This window comes from Amphiprion ocellaris, chromosome 15, assembly GCF_022539595.1.
Source record: "Amphiprion ocellaris isolate individual 3 ecotype Okinawa chromosome 15, ASM2253959v1, whole genome shotgun sequence".
Classification (NCBI taxonomy): Eukaryota; Metazoa; Chordata; class Actinopteri; family Pomacentridae; genus Amphiprion; species Amphiprion ocellaris.
The window spans coordinates 17,993,016-18,009,107 of NC_072780.1; the positions used below are offsets into that span (position 1 = coordinate 17,993,016).

Sequence of the window (16,092 nt, forward strand, 5' to 3'; positions counted from 1 at the left end):
TACATAAATCTTTAACAAATCTGTGGATCCAGACTATAAGCCGCATCACCAAAATCTAATCACTTGGTCCTTGTGTCATTTCTGACCTTCCCTGAAAGTTCCATCCAAATCTGTCAATCCGGTTTTGAGAAATGTTGTGAACAGACAAACAGACCGACAAACAAACGGACAAACCAACGCTGATGGTCACATAACTCTGCTGAGACCCCACCTCCTTGGTGGAGTAACAAACGTTAGGAATCAGTCCTGTCAGCTTGCAGGGAGGAGCTTTCCGTATCATTATTTTTCTTTAAAATTGGTTTCCAACATAGATGGCTGAATCATTCCAATACTGCATCTTGCTGCTGTGTAGTATAGAGTAGTTCTACAATGTTTGAACAGAGTCGTGGGTAAGCTGGTGTGCTCCAGTGTGGAGTGGAGGATCGAGGAAGAAGTGGTGACTTCACAGATCTGCACATTATAGAGGAATCAACAGTGTAGAGTTACATCTAGATTATTTTAATGAAAAAAACTCATAGATTTGCAACAAAGAGATGAGAGCTTTAATCAAAGACCAGGGAAGGAATTTAACATGAGTTGTAGTGAATATAACTTTTTTCTCAGTTCTGACAGAATCAGTTATTTTGCTGTCCAGCAGAGCAGCTCTCACCCAGCACCGAACACAAAACCCGCACAGTCAAACATCCATTAGTGTGTGCAGTGAAACAGGTATTTTTCCTCATTACACCTTGACTGCAGAATACGTGATTGGCAACCTCTTACACTCACTACATTCTTGCTCCCAGCTGCTGCTCATCCAGGCAATTGCAGGATCTGTGAAATGCAGCCTGCGAGTTAGTGAATACTGAGTTAGTGAGGCCAAGACAGACACACTTTGAAGAGGCAGACTATTGATTTCACCAGCGATACTGCACATTACAAATCTGATGGAGAGTTCACCAAATTGGCTTGCCATCCGCGAGTCAGGCTATTAACTCCACTGGCTTCCTTTTCATTTTTATGAGGTGACACCGTGCAGTAGTGCTGGCCAGAGCTGAAAATATTTTCCACTGACATTTTTGCAAATATGAAAAGAACAGCCAATGGAAAATAGCCATATAGTCACAACCCAAAGTTCAACACTGGCAGACGCTTGTGTCTTCCTCCACCTACTCTGCTTTAAATGTTAGCAAACTAACTGTCATCCATGTCCAGCAAATAAAAGCCAGTTGAGTGAAACTAGTGGCTGATTAAATCATGTTTTCCTCTCAAGGGTTAACGTAGCTGCATAACATGTAGCTGTGGCTGCTATTGAAGTCCACCTTTCTGATCTGCCTGATACCCACTTTGAGCTGCACTGTATGCTGAAGAATCTCATCAGATTTTACTCCCTTTGCTCTAACATTTGAAATGTCTAGAAAAATCCATTTAATTCATTTCATATATATCTAAAGGTCATGGCTACACATTCTCTTGCTACGCTCAACTGGAGAAGGAAGCTACTGTACATGTTCATATTCTATGGACACAAAAATGTAGAACTGTCATGTAGATGTGACAAGGATGTCCACACAAGATATTTAATTTAAAAATAAATGTGTTTTTAATACATTTAAACCTAACAGAGAAAGCAATTAAGTATGGCAGTCAGCAAGATCAGTGAAAGTGAAAGTTTGTCATTTGAAGGTTGTTGAAGGTACAAACATAAAAGAAGGTTGATGCAGCAGGATGGAAGGAAGAGACAAAGTGAGCACACAGCAATGTTTATAACCTGGAACTCCCAGGAATCTGCATTAGGTGAAGACACTTCAGGTAAGCTTAGACCACCTCAAAGACAGAGGACGCCTCTAGCACCAATGGTCCTTTTTCACAGAGTTGCCTCATTTGAATGTGATATCAAGTTCTCGTTAATATGTGTGTAACACAGTCACAGTGGACAAACTCCCAGTTAGGATGGATAATACTGCGTGTAGTTAAATAAAACCTGGTAGTCATTAAACAGCTGGGTCTCTGATAATCCTCAACAGGAACAAATGAAGGCAGGCCCATGAACACGTCAGTAGAAAAACAAGGCTGGATAAGCTATGATGCCTGTCATATGATGAGCCCGCTACTTAAGCAATATGCTCATTTGCTGTCTTATTTGGATAAATTCAACAAAAATAATTCTGTTATTTTCAACACTTTGTTGTTCTGGATTACTCATCTAAAGTATTATTGTCCTATTTCAGTCACTGTGTGTGTGTTAATGTCTCAGCCAGCTGTTGTCCTTTAATCCCATCTGGGATTTAAATCTGAAACAGCTACAGGAACCGTTAAGTTTATGTAACTGCATAATGCAGTAACTACAAGAGGCCAAATGGGTGAAGCAATGTTTTGCTGGGAAACTTGAGTCTTGACATTCATGTGGATGTTTGACATGTACCACCCACCTAAACATTGCAGGTCAAGCAACCCCCCCAGTGTCAACAGCAGTCCAGTTTCCAGCCTCAGCAGGACAATGCAAACCACAGAAAGTGCTCAAGGGTGGCCTGGGGAACACGACAGAGCTAAGCTGTTCACCCGAGTTCCACACTCCCTAAATCCAAATCCTATTGAGCATCTTGTGGAATGTGCCAGGATAAGTCTGATCTAGGTAGGTCCCACCCTGCAACCCACAGGACCCACAGAATTCACTGCCACCATGGGTGCCACAGGACATCCCCAGAGGTCCTGTGTTCATGTCCCACTGGGTCAGAGGAGTTTTAGCAGCAGAAAGGAGACCAACACAATAGTAGGTCATAATGTTTTTGCCTGATCTGTGTGTGTGTGTGTATGCGTGGGAATTATAAACAAAGCCCAGCCTTTAATAAGAGATGTTTTGCCATAGCCAAAGATGCTTTTAGCAAAAAAAGACCATCTTCATGAATACACACATCAATATGCCAAGAAAATTAAGAATTCCCAGATGTTACGCCTGGTCAATCTTGCTATATGGATGCGAAACATGGAAAAAATCAAACAATTTGCAGAAGAGACTCCAGGCAACAGAAGTGTGGTTCCTACGAAGAATGCTAAAGATATCGTGGGTAGAAAGGGTAACCAACGAAGAGGCGCTTACGAGAGCAAATGCGAAAAGAACAATGCTGGCAACCATCAAATTGAGGAAAAATTCCATTCCTAGGACGTGATGAGGAGGAATAGTACAGTGAATTTTGCTATAACAGGCAAAATAGAAGGGAAGAAAGCAAAAGGATGCCAGAGAATGACATATATTGACAACATCAAAGACGGGACAAATACATCGAATGCCAACACTGCTGCATGCAACGTATGACAGAGAAAAGTGAAAAGGCATGGTTGTCAACAGGATTGTGCAAGACACCTAAGAAGAAGAAGAAGCCTTTAATATCAATGGGTTAATATTAGAGAAAGCATTTTCATTTCTATTTCCTGCAATAAATTGCAAAACCTTTTGTGCTTAAAATTAATATTTATGTTACTAATGGTTATTGTTTGGTTTGATGCAGTTGCTTGTAGATGGTTTCAGAATTACCTTTTGCAAACACTTCATATATATATATATTCACTCACATTTGTCCCACCAGGATCAGTCCTGTTTATAGCATTGTCTCTTTTCTGACTGTAATGTCCATCATACAATGTTCTGCATTGTAGTGCAGAGTCTGTACGTGTTAACAATGTACAGCTTTCTCTCAGTGTTCTTCAGTATGCACCTGTTAATCCTAAACCTTAAAACAAGCATTTTTTTTTCTGGAGCTAATCAATATTCATTTCAAAGATCCCCTTCAGTAAAAATTAAGATTGAATGCTCATAATATTGAGAGAGCCACAGAGTGTAAACATCCAAGTAATCACTTTGATGAATCATTTACATTTAAGCATCATATGGAAAACCTTATCTCTAAACTGCAGCAAAAACAAAAAGAGAAAGAGATCGAGCTTCCCTTTGAACCCCTGGATATATTTTATCTGTCCACCATCAGATTCATTGCCAGAGATCTTTATAACGCTCCCCATTGCATTCTGTCCTCTCTGGTGCAGAGCCGTGACAAACCCTGGTATCTTTTCATCTGTAAATCCCATATTGGACACAGAGCACCCTATATAACATGTATGATGGAGTGGACCATAGGAGCCTACTGAACGTGACTTGGAACATCTGCCTTTAGTTTCTGTTCACCACATACATTGAATTGTTTACCACATATTGCCAAGATGGACACTGTCACCACGATTGGACATTTAAAGATGAAAAACAATCTGAGGTGCAGTAGTTTGAAATCATTTCAAATTACTGCACCTCAGATTGTTTTGACTGACTGCTGTCCACTTGAGTTTTTAACTCTGCATATCCTTTTACAACGCAATATCACTGCAGTATCACCTCGATGCTTTTCAAGGCATCATAAAGGTTTGAACTGATGAGTTTTACATTTGATTTTTATTTCTGCTACTGTTAACCTACAACATACACTACCATTCAAAAGTTTGGGGTCACCAAGACAATTTCATGTTTTCCATGAAAAACTCACACTTTTATTCATGTGCTAACATATTTCCACAAGGGTTTTCTAGTCATCAATTAGCCTTTCAACAGCATTAGCTAACACAATGTAGCATTAGAACACAGGAGTGATGGTTGCTGGAAATGTTCCTCTGTACCCCTATGTAGATATTCCACTAAAAATCAGCCATTATCAGTTAGAATAGTCATTTACCACATTAACAATGTCTACACTGTATTTCTGTGAATTCAATTTTATCTTCATTAAAAGAAAATGCTTTTCTTTCAAAAATAAGGACGTTTCTAAGTGAATCCAAACTTTTGAACAGTAGTGTACGTGGCAGATGGTTTTTACTGTACAAAAATCCACATGTGGCATAAACAGAAATACCACACTAATTTAAGAAAAACACTTCTTGATTTCATAAGCTGTCAGCTTTACGTAACTGACAGATTAATGTTCTGAGAGGATAACCACGCATTTTGCTTTTCTTTCAATCCATACCAGCATATCACGTTACTGAGCTCGGAGTGGTGTGCAAACCCAGTACTCTAAATAAATAAATGTTCAGAATCTAGAAATGGAGGTATATAAACTCGATAAGCTCCTAGTGTGTTTTCAGCTCAATTCCTATTTAAAAATGTTGCCGCACATTCAGAAAACCATTTTAAGATCTCACGAGACTACAAATGCAAAAAAGAAAAAAGTGTATTAGAACAGATTGACAGCACTTCTTGGGCTGGTCTCCCACTGCAGGGACCCTCTAAGTCTTGACCAGCATCTCTGCCAAGACACAGTGAGTCACCCATGTTTCCCCTCCACGGATGCCACGCTGTTTTGTAAGCGAGCAGAAGGAAAACAACACTCCTCATATGTGTGTCTTTGGGGCAAGCGCTGTTTTCCTCTCCATCTGTCTCCATCTTTACTCTGATCTTTTTGTCTCTCGTTGTCGCTCTTTATCGTGCTGTTATCCAGCCCTGATAAAGGCTGACTACAACCCCCAACCCACTGCTCAGCCTTTCCACTGTAGGTCACATCTGGCTGTGAGATATTATTATTTGAGCTTATGGGCTGTTACTCCCCACATCTGGTCACCCACTGCAGCCGTATTTCTGTACAAAACAACTGCCTCCCTCACTCTGTTTATTTCTTTTTCTTAGACTCTTGCAGCTAACAGCGCTCCAGTCTCTGCACTGTTGATTTTTTTAACAACAGCACCTCAAATGAAAATATATCCCAACAATTTCTCCTTATGCTTCACTTGAGTGCCTTCCAGCAAATATATGCTAGCTGGGGTATCTGTAAGGTCCGTGTACGGATCTGGTAATTGGATTTTCCGTTCTGAAAGGGGTATTGAAAAACAAAAAACAAGTGGTTATTTGATATTCATTTTAAAATACAAAAATTAAAATTGAAATACAAGGCGTTTTTCCTTTTCATGATCAAAAAGGGATATACGATTTTTCTTTTTAAATGCTTTGATTTTCGTTTTATATTTAGAATAACAAGAAAGTAAAATCAGTAAGAGGCAGAAACGAAAAAAGGTCCGTTTTTTCATTTTCTGAGACCGGAAGTGGTCATCAGCAAGTGTGGAGCCAAACAGAGTACGGTGCATAGACTGTACGTACATTTTTTTTCGTGAGTTTTCATGGTCAAAATGAGAGATCAGGTGGCCGATCTTAAAATAAATCAATATTGATTTTTTTTATAGAGCGTTAAAGTTTTGCGAAGCCAGGGGGCGGGACTACTTAATTGACAGTCCGGTCTGGAATGATTGACAGGTCCTATGGAGGAGGCAGCAGAGACTCTGTTCTCCTCGTTTGGATTAATTCTGATATAATAACTGTTGGTTTATTTATCGGTGGAGCAGCAGAACATTTTCCACAGACAGTTTTCCTGCCCGTTGGCTTGTTTTAACCAGTTTTCTACCTTCGGCTGATTCTACCAGCAGACACTGAAAGGACTCTAATAGTTCGGTAAGTAAATGTTTATTTTCGTATCGGTGCCGCTTTTAATGCACTTTATATGCAGCTTTAGTGTCAGATGTAATGTGTGTCATGCACTCCAGATGTCGGTGGAGTTTGTTTCAGTGTGTGTTGACCAGAGAAGAAAGTTAGCATAGTAAATATTAGCTTTAATATTAGCGATGCTAACCGAGCTAGCTGCTCAGTCGTAGGCTGATTAAAGCTAACGTAGCATCAAGCTAATGTGTTGAGTTTCATGTAAACAGCTGAAGTGTGTTGTGTTCCTGTAATGTGGTTCATTAAGTTCATAAAACTGTGGCTGGTTGACATTAATGTAACGTTCAGGAAACTTAAATGTGATTAAAACAGTAACGTTAATGTTGTAGTTGTCAGTAATCAGCTTTAATTTGACACTAAAACAGACTCTGATAGTTTTAAATGACATCAGTTTCATTAATTTGTTGAAAATTGTCTCATTTGTTGTTGTGATGTTGCTGCTGATTCGTGAAAACCAGATGATCTCTGTTGAAGATACGTTTAGTTCTAGTATCAGAAGTACAAAAAGGAAAATGGAAGTTTAGCTCTGCTACATCAAAGATTTCAGGATTAAAATAACTAAATGAGTCTTTATACCTCAAACTTTATTTTTACAATTAAGAAATAATAAAATAATCACAGATAATAAAAATATAAATAGCAGAGAAAACCTGACAGAATAATTTCCTGAAAAGTCTGTGAAGGAAAAGCAGCTTTTTATCCTGAAAGATCAGAATCAGCTCCATCTGCATCTGACAGCATCAAGTCAACCAGAAAGAAAAGAAAAAAGAAAATGACTTCTTTCTGATCACATCTGTTCCACTGCTCACAGTCTGCTGCTGCTCACATTCTTCACATTTATAGTCCACTTTTAAAAGTTCAGCAGATAGGTGCTCTGCTTTGGAGTGTGACGATGTCGTCGGTGATGTGGAGAGTGAAGTTTCTGTTTCACCCACAGCGTGCTTTAGGGCAGCCAGGTTGGACTTGATGTTTGAAATACTGACCGATGGCTCAGATTTAACTGTCTGTAGTTCCGTTTTGATGGGTATTAAAATACCTTTCAAAGCCGACAGGAGCTGGGTCTTTAAAATAAGCGCCGTCTCGTTACAGAGTGAAAGCAGCAGTTCCTCCTTAAGGTCAGAGATTGCAGCATCCGAGGGCCTCTTCAAAAGAAGACGTAGTCGATGAAGGCGTTCTGGAGCAGGACCAGAAAGACCACAACCAAGCAGCCTTGAGATCTTAGGCAGCATCTCCCTCGGGTGGGTGTCAACGGTGTTCACGGTCAGGTCTGTGGTAATCCCGTCAAAAAAAAAAAAAAAAAACTGAAAAAATCTAGATTATAAATCAACATGTAACCAAAGCACTCTGTGTATAACGCCATAGCATAGGATGTAGTTCAGAAAATGTCAAAGTATAGTATACTTTTTAAGAATAGCCCAGTATGGCCTGTAGTTCATAGTATAGCATGTTGGCAAAAAAAACCCAACTGATTATTATGTGGTTCAAAAAGTGTAAAATGATAGGATGTTGCCTAAAAATGTCATGTATATGTGGTTCAAAAAATGTCATAGTGCAGTATATTGTCAAAATAGTATGTTTTTCAAGAAAACATCAGAGTATATGTCGTCTAAAAAATGGTATAGAATAATATTTCATTGCACAAGTAAAAGAATAGTAATTTTTAAAACTGTTCAAATTCTTATATGTTGCTAAAAAGACCAAAAAAAACTAAAACAAAAAAAAAACGTCATAGTAATATGTCAATTTAAAAAGCCCAACAAACGTCATAGTATAGCATGTCGCTCTAAAAACGTCATAGTATACTATGTCACTCTAAAAATGTCATTGTATAACATGTCGCCCATAAAATGTCATAGTACAGCATGTCGCTCTAAAAACGTCATAGTCTAGCATGTCACCCAAAAAACGTCATGTTATAGCATGTCACCCAAAAAACGTCATGGTATAGCATGTCACCCAAAAAACGTCATAGTATAGCATGTTGCTCTAAAAACATAGTATATCCTTTGGTCCAAAAAACGTCATAGCATAGTATGTCGTCCAAAAAACATCATGGTATAGCATGTCACTCTAAAAACATAGTATATCCTTTGGTCCAAAAAACGTCATAGCATAGTATGTCGTCCAAAAAACATCATGGTATAGCATGTCACTCTAAAAACATTATAGTATAGCATGTCACTCTAAAAACGTCATAGTACAGCATGTCACCCAAACAACATCATAGTATAGCATGTCACTCTAAAATTGTCATTGTATAGCATGTCACTCTAAAAACGTCATAGTATAGCCTTTTGTCTAAAAACGTGATAGTATAGCATGTCGCTTTAAAAACGTCATAGTATAGCTTTTGGTCCAACAAACGTCATAGTATAGCATGTTGCTCAAAAAACGTCATTGTATAGCATGTCGCTCTATAAATGTCATTGTATAGCCTTTGGTCCAAAAAACGTCACAGCATAGCATGTCTTCCAAAAAAAACGTCAGAGTATAGCATGTCGTCCAAACAACATCATAGTATAGCATGTCTCTTTAAAATTGTCACAGTATAGCATGTCATCCAAAAAACGTCAGAGTATAGCCTTTGGTCGAAAAACGTCATAGTGTAGCACGTCGCTCTAAAAATGTCATAGTATAGCCTTTGGTCCAACAAACATCATAGTTTAGCATGTCGCTCTAAAAACGTTATAGTATAGCATGTCGCCCAAAAAACGTCATAGTATAGCCTTTGGTCCAAAAAAACGTCATAGTATAGCATGTCGCCCAAAAAACGTCATAGTATAGGATGTCGCCCAAAGAAGGTCATAGTATAGCATGTCGCTCAATAACCGTCATAGTGTAGCATGTCGCTCTAAAAATGTCATAGTATAGCATGTCGCTCAACAAACGTCATTGTATAGCATGTCGTTCAAAAAATGTCATTGTATAGCATGTCATCCAAAAAATGTCATAGTATAGCATGTCGCTCTCGAAATGTCATAATATAGCATGTCGCTCTAAAAACGTCGTAGTATAGCATGTCGCTCTAAAAATGTCATAGTATAGCATGTCGCTCTAAAAACTTCATAAGATAGCATGTCGCCCAAAAAACGTCATGGAATAGCATGTGGCTCAAAAAACGTCATAGTTTAGCATGTCATCCAAAGAGCATGATAGTATAGCATGTCACTCTTAAAACGTCATAGTGTAGCACGTCGGTCTAAAAACGTCATAGTACAGCATGTCGCTCAAACAACGTCATAGTATAGCATGTCGCCCAAAAAAGTCATAGTATAGCATGTGGCTCTAAAAACGCCATAGTATAGCATGTCGTCCAAAAAACGTCATCGTATAGCATGTCTCCCAAAAAACGTCATAGTATAGCATGTGGCTCTAAAAACGCCATAGTATAGCATGTCGTCCAAAAAACGTCATCGTATAGCATGTCGCTCTTGAAACGTCACAGTATAGCATGTCGCTCTAAAAACATCATAGTATAGCATGTCGCTCTAAAAATGTCATAGTATAGCATTTCGCTCTAAAAATGTCATACTATAGCATGTCGATCTAAAAACGTCATAGCATAGCATGTCGCTCTAAAAACGTCATACTATAGCATGTCACCCAACAAACGTCATAGCATAGCATGTCGCTCTAAAAATGTCATAGTATAGCATGTCACCCAAAAAATGTCATAGTATAGCTTGTCGCTCTAAAAACGTCATAGTATAGCATGTCACCCAAAAAACGTCATAGTATAGCATGTCACTCTACAAACATCATAGTATAGCCTTTGGTCCAAAAAACGTCATAGTATAGCATGTCACTCTAAAAACGTCATAGTATAGCAAGTCGCTCTAAAAATAATAGTATAGCCTTTGGTCCACAAAACGTTGTTTTGTCCTGGCTGTCTAAAGTAGATGAGGAGCAACACCAAAACAGTCCAAACGCTGGTTTCCAGAGGGTTAGACGAGTATTTATTTGAAAGAGGAAGTTTGCAACAACACAACAGGTGAGGGGGTTAAAAGCAAATGGGTGTTAGTAAAATAAAAATAAATAAACAGAACTGAAAGTGAACTTCATGTTGACATTGATGGGCATTCCAACCAGGAACAAAGTAAAAGATGATCAGTACGAAAAAGAAACTCTTCCTGTTCACCTCTTCAAGCCCAAAAACACACCGCAGTAGCAGCCTAAACTAAAACTACCAATGGGTTTCCTGTTTTCCTTTCTGAACAATTCAAAGGTCCCTCTCTATCTCCCCACACATCCACCAACCACTGGAACACATCTCCAAAGTTCTGCCGGGCCAGCTCAGCTTCCCCTCAGAAGAAGTTCCACCAGATGAAGGAGCCTTTTGAGAGGCAGCTGACATCGTGATTGGACTGTACTTTGGTCTGTTCCAATCCAGCTTCAGCTCCAGAGACGGCAGACGGGACGAGTCAATGGAGGCCGGGTGGACGAAGGCATGCAGCTGAGTACAATCCAGAAAACAACAGAGGAGGAGTGCAGTGGCCCAGGGCCAGAACAAACAGAGTAGCATCGTATGTCTCTGAGAAAATATCATAGTATAGCCTTTGGTATGAAAAAACGCCATCATATACATCGTATATTGTACAAATAAGTCAAAGGAAAGAGACATACATTGTAGAATTGTAGTAATTGTGGGCTGACTGATTTTCTGATTATCAGTATTTTATTTTTTACTGATTTACGGTAATAAATACATTTAAAAATGGTGCTACTTTGGCTCTGAATCTTTATCTACCTGTGGTCGCTCTGTCTTCTGGAGTGATTTGATTGGTTATACGTCACGAATAAAACTCCTTTAACTTAACATCTGTAAACAAAACAAAAACGTATCAACAAAGTTTTCTAATAAAGTTTGTGTTCTTGTAAGTTTAACTCCAAGATTTTAAATACTTTCATTTACTGCAAATGAATATCCAAATGAATATACTCCAAATGTCTCACTAATAATCATTATCAGCCTTAAAAACCCACAAAACACCCCTCTATACTCGACCACACTTAGTACAGTCCGGTTCCCCCTTCTATAAATCTGCATGGAATCGTCCACTTCCTGTTTGTCAAAGTGGCCTTCTACCTGGACAGGTTTTGTTGGAGCTCATGCAGCAAACATTTTGGGTAACTGCACTTTAATATGGATGGATGACACTGAATTAGAGTCTGTTTTAATGAGACTTAGTTAAGATATGTAGCTCTGTCATTAAATAGTAAATTATTTCTCAGAATTCACAGAGAAAAGTCTTAAATGTTTGCTAGGTTAGCCTCCCACATGTTCTTTGGCTCAGCTAAAGCTAACTCTCTCCAACTTCTGGATCTCTTGAGTTGCTTGTTGTTAAAATATCTTGCTATAGGTGCTGAAGCTCAGAAAGTCTGAGATGTTTGTTCAAAATAAGCTCATTCTCAAGTCTTATCTAAACTGTCCTCTTTTGTTTGAACTTTCCCTAAACTTAGGAGTTAATGAAAGAGCAGCACATTCAGACTCATTTATGTAGTGATTAAACTTCAGTGTCATTCATTGATGTTAAAGTGCAGTTTTTCAAATGTTTGTTGCACATGCTCCCGACCAAACCAGTCCAGGTGGAAGACGATGTGAAGAGAAAGCTCCAGAGGATGAATATCACACATTTACATTGGAAATAAATGTCCTTTAATTAGACATTGTCATGCAAAAGTTGGATTTCCCTTTAATGATGTTCAAATCTTTGTTGAGTGTTTTGTTGATGTTGGTTTCTAAATGTTTTTTGACACTTGGCCCCAAAGATTAAAACCTTCTACGGCTCACAAGCTGCAACAATTCACACATTATCAACTATCTTTCTGACTAAACTAAGATAAAAAGTGAAAAACTGCTTGATTCCTGCATCATGAATGTAAGTCTTTTTGGTTTTTATGACAGTAAACTGAATATATTTGGGTTTGACGTTTTATAAACCAAAACAAGAAATGAATTACTGGAGAAAACAATCAACAGATTAATGGACAAAGAAAATGTGTTTTCCAACATATATGGCTGAATTACTCCATTACAAGATAAATACAATTTGAATTCAATTTTATTTATATAACGCCAAATACAGGTCAAATTGTCTCAAGACACTTTATATTTTTTGTATGACAAAGTAAGAAATTTAAACCTCTTGACTAATCCAATTTATTACTTGTTTTTTAAGAGAGTAATCAACAACTAAAATAACTTTCTCCACTAAAACTAATAAACATGAGGTCAAATAGAAGGAACAGTTTTAAATACTGCAGTCCCACAATGACAAGAATAAAGTTTGTCAACAAAAACTAAATCTGCTGGTGGATTCCATTAAAGTCCTAATAAATGATAATAAAGTGTGATACTAAAGGTTTGTGGTGCTAAAAATGTCAAAGTAAAGATATCAAGTTGAACATCTGGATGGAGGTTGATAAAAGTTGACCTTCTTTCATTTCTCTGGAGCCGACTCCATGGATTTTATGGATGGTGGTTAAAGACCTGCTCTTCTAGTCGTCTTCCTTATAGTCGCTGTAAAAAGTCAGTCCATCCTGACTGACTTCAACATCTCTTCATGACAGCTTGTTCTGCCTCCGACCTGGTGGAAACTCAAGAAACTCGGGAAAACCCGTGGAGACTCGAAGAACTCGTGGAGACTCGAAGAACTCGTCGGGCGGGGGAAGGTGTGGTGGGTGGTGGGGGAGTAGAGGGGGGAGGCCGCCACCCACCTCCCCACCTACTCTCCGCCCTGACTCCACCCAGTCTCCGCCTTGGCTCCGCCCATGTGGTCACTTCACGAACTACGATGCCAAAGGGACGACGAATTTATTTCTTTGTATCTGATCTGTAGCTCAGTGAGTTAAGGATTTGCCTATGGAGCTGCAGGTCGCTGGTTCAAGACCAGACACTGCTTAAATTTTATCAAAATCCTGACAAAGACAAACAAAGTAAAATGCCAGTGGTTGGTCTCGAACCTGCGACCTTCCAGTTGGTAGTCCTCTTCTTATCCCCCTGAGCTACTCGCTCAGATACTAATTCTTCATTTTTTTGCGCATTTATCATCTATTTTTTGACGTTTTCGAGTTTTTTTTTTACCTTGATTCTTGACTCTACCGTTTTTCTCAGGAGGTTGGACTTCAGCCTTTGTGCTGGAGGGTGGAACCTTCAGTTCCAAGACTTTCCAAAGCCTCCAGACCTCCCGAGTCCTCAGGACCTGAGCATTCACACAGTCTGAGGGCTGAAATTTTCTAAGTCCCACAGTAGTTCTCTGTTAGATTGAACTTTCAGACAGCCCAAGGTCTGATATCTTCTAAGTTCCTGAGTACTTCTCTGTTAGTGTGAACCTTCAGACAGTCTGAGGACTGAAGTTTTAAAGTTTCTCAGTACTTCTCTGTTAGTTTGAACTTTCTGGTTAACAGAAGCCTTAAAACTTGTGACCATGAGTCTTGATTTCACATTTAGACCATCCATCTGAGTTCTTCTCAGACCTTCACCTGTGGGTTTTTTTGGAAATCCTCAACAAACTTTGATTCTCTTCACTGAACAGGAAAGTTTGTGGAGATCAGAAGGTAACATTACTTTGATAAATGCCTTCAACTACTAGTAGACTTTATCTGGAAAGCAGTTTTCTGAAATGAGTTCTTAGTAAATCTGTCAATCAAACCAAGAACATAGAAAGAGGAAATGTTTGAAGAAACAACTTGATGTTTTCGTTTCAGACTAGAAAATGCTTTAAGACTTTAATCTGTTTTTGCTCTTTTTGATCGTTTTATTGTCTCTTCTGTTTAATTTGATCTTCTAAAGTCTAACTGGTGTCTTTTCAGATGTTTTGTCTTTAGTTTGATTCTTCTTAAATGTTTAGTTTTGCTCTTTTCTCACCTTTTATTCTTTTGTAATATCTGATTTGATTCCCAAATGTTTTGTCTTTTTAATGTTTAATTGTTTTTTCAAATGTTTTACCAGCTTGTTTGAGTTTCTTTTTCTTTCTCAATATTATAATTATCTAATTCAATATTTTGTCTGTTTAATAGAGTTAAACATTAAATACAATTAAATGATATTAAACAGACAAAATATTGAATTAGATAATTCAACAAGATACATGTCATTATGAAATTAAACAAAATTTTTAAAATATAAATATGAAAAATTACAGATAAAATATTTTCGATAATTAAACATTTAAAAAATACAATTAAACAAGAAGAATATTAAACCTTTTAAAAAATGCAAAACATTTAATTAGATCATTAAACCTTTAAAAAGACAAAACATTTAATTAAAAAACTAAATGTTTAATTAGAAATTACATCTTAAATTTCTTAAATCTTTTGAATAATAAAACTTTTTAAAAGTTTTATTGGATTAATTTTTTTGCCTTTGATTTAATTGCTTTTTGTTATGTAGTTTATTTCTTTAATCTTCTTTTTCTGTCAAGATTTTAACCCCAACCTTAAAAATGAAATAAACCCTTAAATCATAATGAAAATACTTCTGTTGTCACAATCATGAGTTAGTCAGTTATTCAGTTTATCAATTCAACTTTATTTGTTTAGCACCTTTTACACAGATGACAAAACTAAACAAGCAAAGAGAAAAAAAAACTATGCTAAAACTATAATTGAAACTCAAAAACATTAAAAAAAAGATTTAACATCATAATAAAACGTGTCCAGGGGATGGAGGGAGTTTATTGAAGTCTTTTTGGGCTCACATGGGAAATCATTTAAAATATAAACTTGATATTCAGTCTAAGGAAACTGCAGAGCGACAGAAGAACCAACAATATCTCCTGTTTTCTCCTTTAATGAGTCGACTCTTCCTGTGCTTTCAGACCAAAGAACTACAGACTCTTCACAACCTGCTCAAACTCTTGGTACAGGACCTCACCACACGGGTCAAGAAGGTTTCTGTCTCATTTCTACTCTGAAGCTCACCTTCTCCTGCTCAAACTGCTGACAAATGTTTCTGCTGCTCTAAAGTCTGGTCTCCAGAACTTCCTAAAAACTCTCAAAGTCTCTTCTGCTGCAGGTTGCTTTGTAGAACTGTTCCAGAAAACCTCACTAAACCACATGGAGGGGCCTCAAGATAGTCGTCCAAATGAAACCATACAAAAACCAAACTAGTACAACCCAAACGCTAAAGTCTCCTGCAGCCTACCAGAGAACCTCTGAGAACAGAGAATCAGGACAGGAACTCTTACCTTCTGGACAACCAACGTTGGTTCACGAACAAGAATACAGAATGTGTCTGACCAAAAACCTCTAAAGACTCACTACAGCCAAGATAAAGACACAACTCAGCTGTACCAAATCCACTAATCACTGCACACATTAGCACCATGTACTAACTGTGGCTAAAGAACCTCATTTACCAAGACAGCTATCCAGTACAAAGCCCTAAAACACACCAAGAAACACATTAAAGCCGATTTTACTGCTGGAAGCTGCAAGCCAACGCCTAAAGAACACACTAAAGCAACGAAGCCAAACCCGGTTCAGTGGTGAAGAGAAACAGAGGAAATGTTTGTCTGCAGCCAAATAAAGCAGGAAGACACTGAGCTGCTCAGGTGTTCCTGATAACACCAAGCAGCCAC

General features: G+C 38.1%; 1 long non-coding RNA gene across 2 annotated transcripts; it reads left to right on the plus strand.

Moving 5' to 3' along the window:
* The first annotated feature begins 5,959 nt into the window (after positions 1 to 5,959).
* On the plus strand, positions 5,960 to 15,794 carry LOC129350636 (uncharacterized). Of its 2 annotated transcripts, XR_008604103.1 has the most exons (4): positions 5,972 to 6,463; positions 7,598 to 7,746; positions 10,734 to 11,023; positions 15,331 to 15,794. It is a non-coding gene; the product is annotated as an uncharacterized LOC129350636 (long non-coding RNA). The 2 variants fall into 2 exon arrangements; XR_008604102.1 differs by lacking the exon at positions 15,331 to 15,794 and having other exon boundaries at positions 5,960 to 6,463; positions 10,734 to 11,652.
* Positions 15,795 to 16,092: the final 298 nt, after the last annotated feature.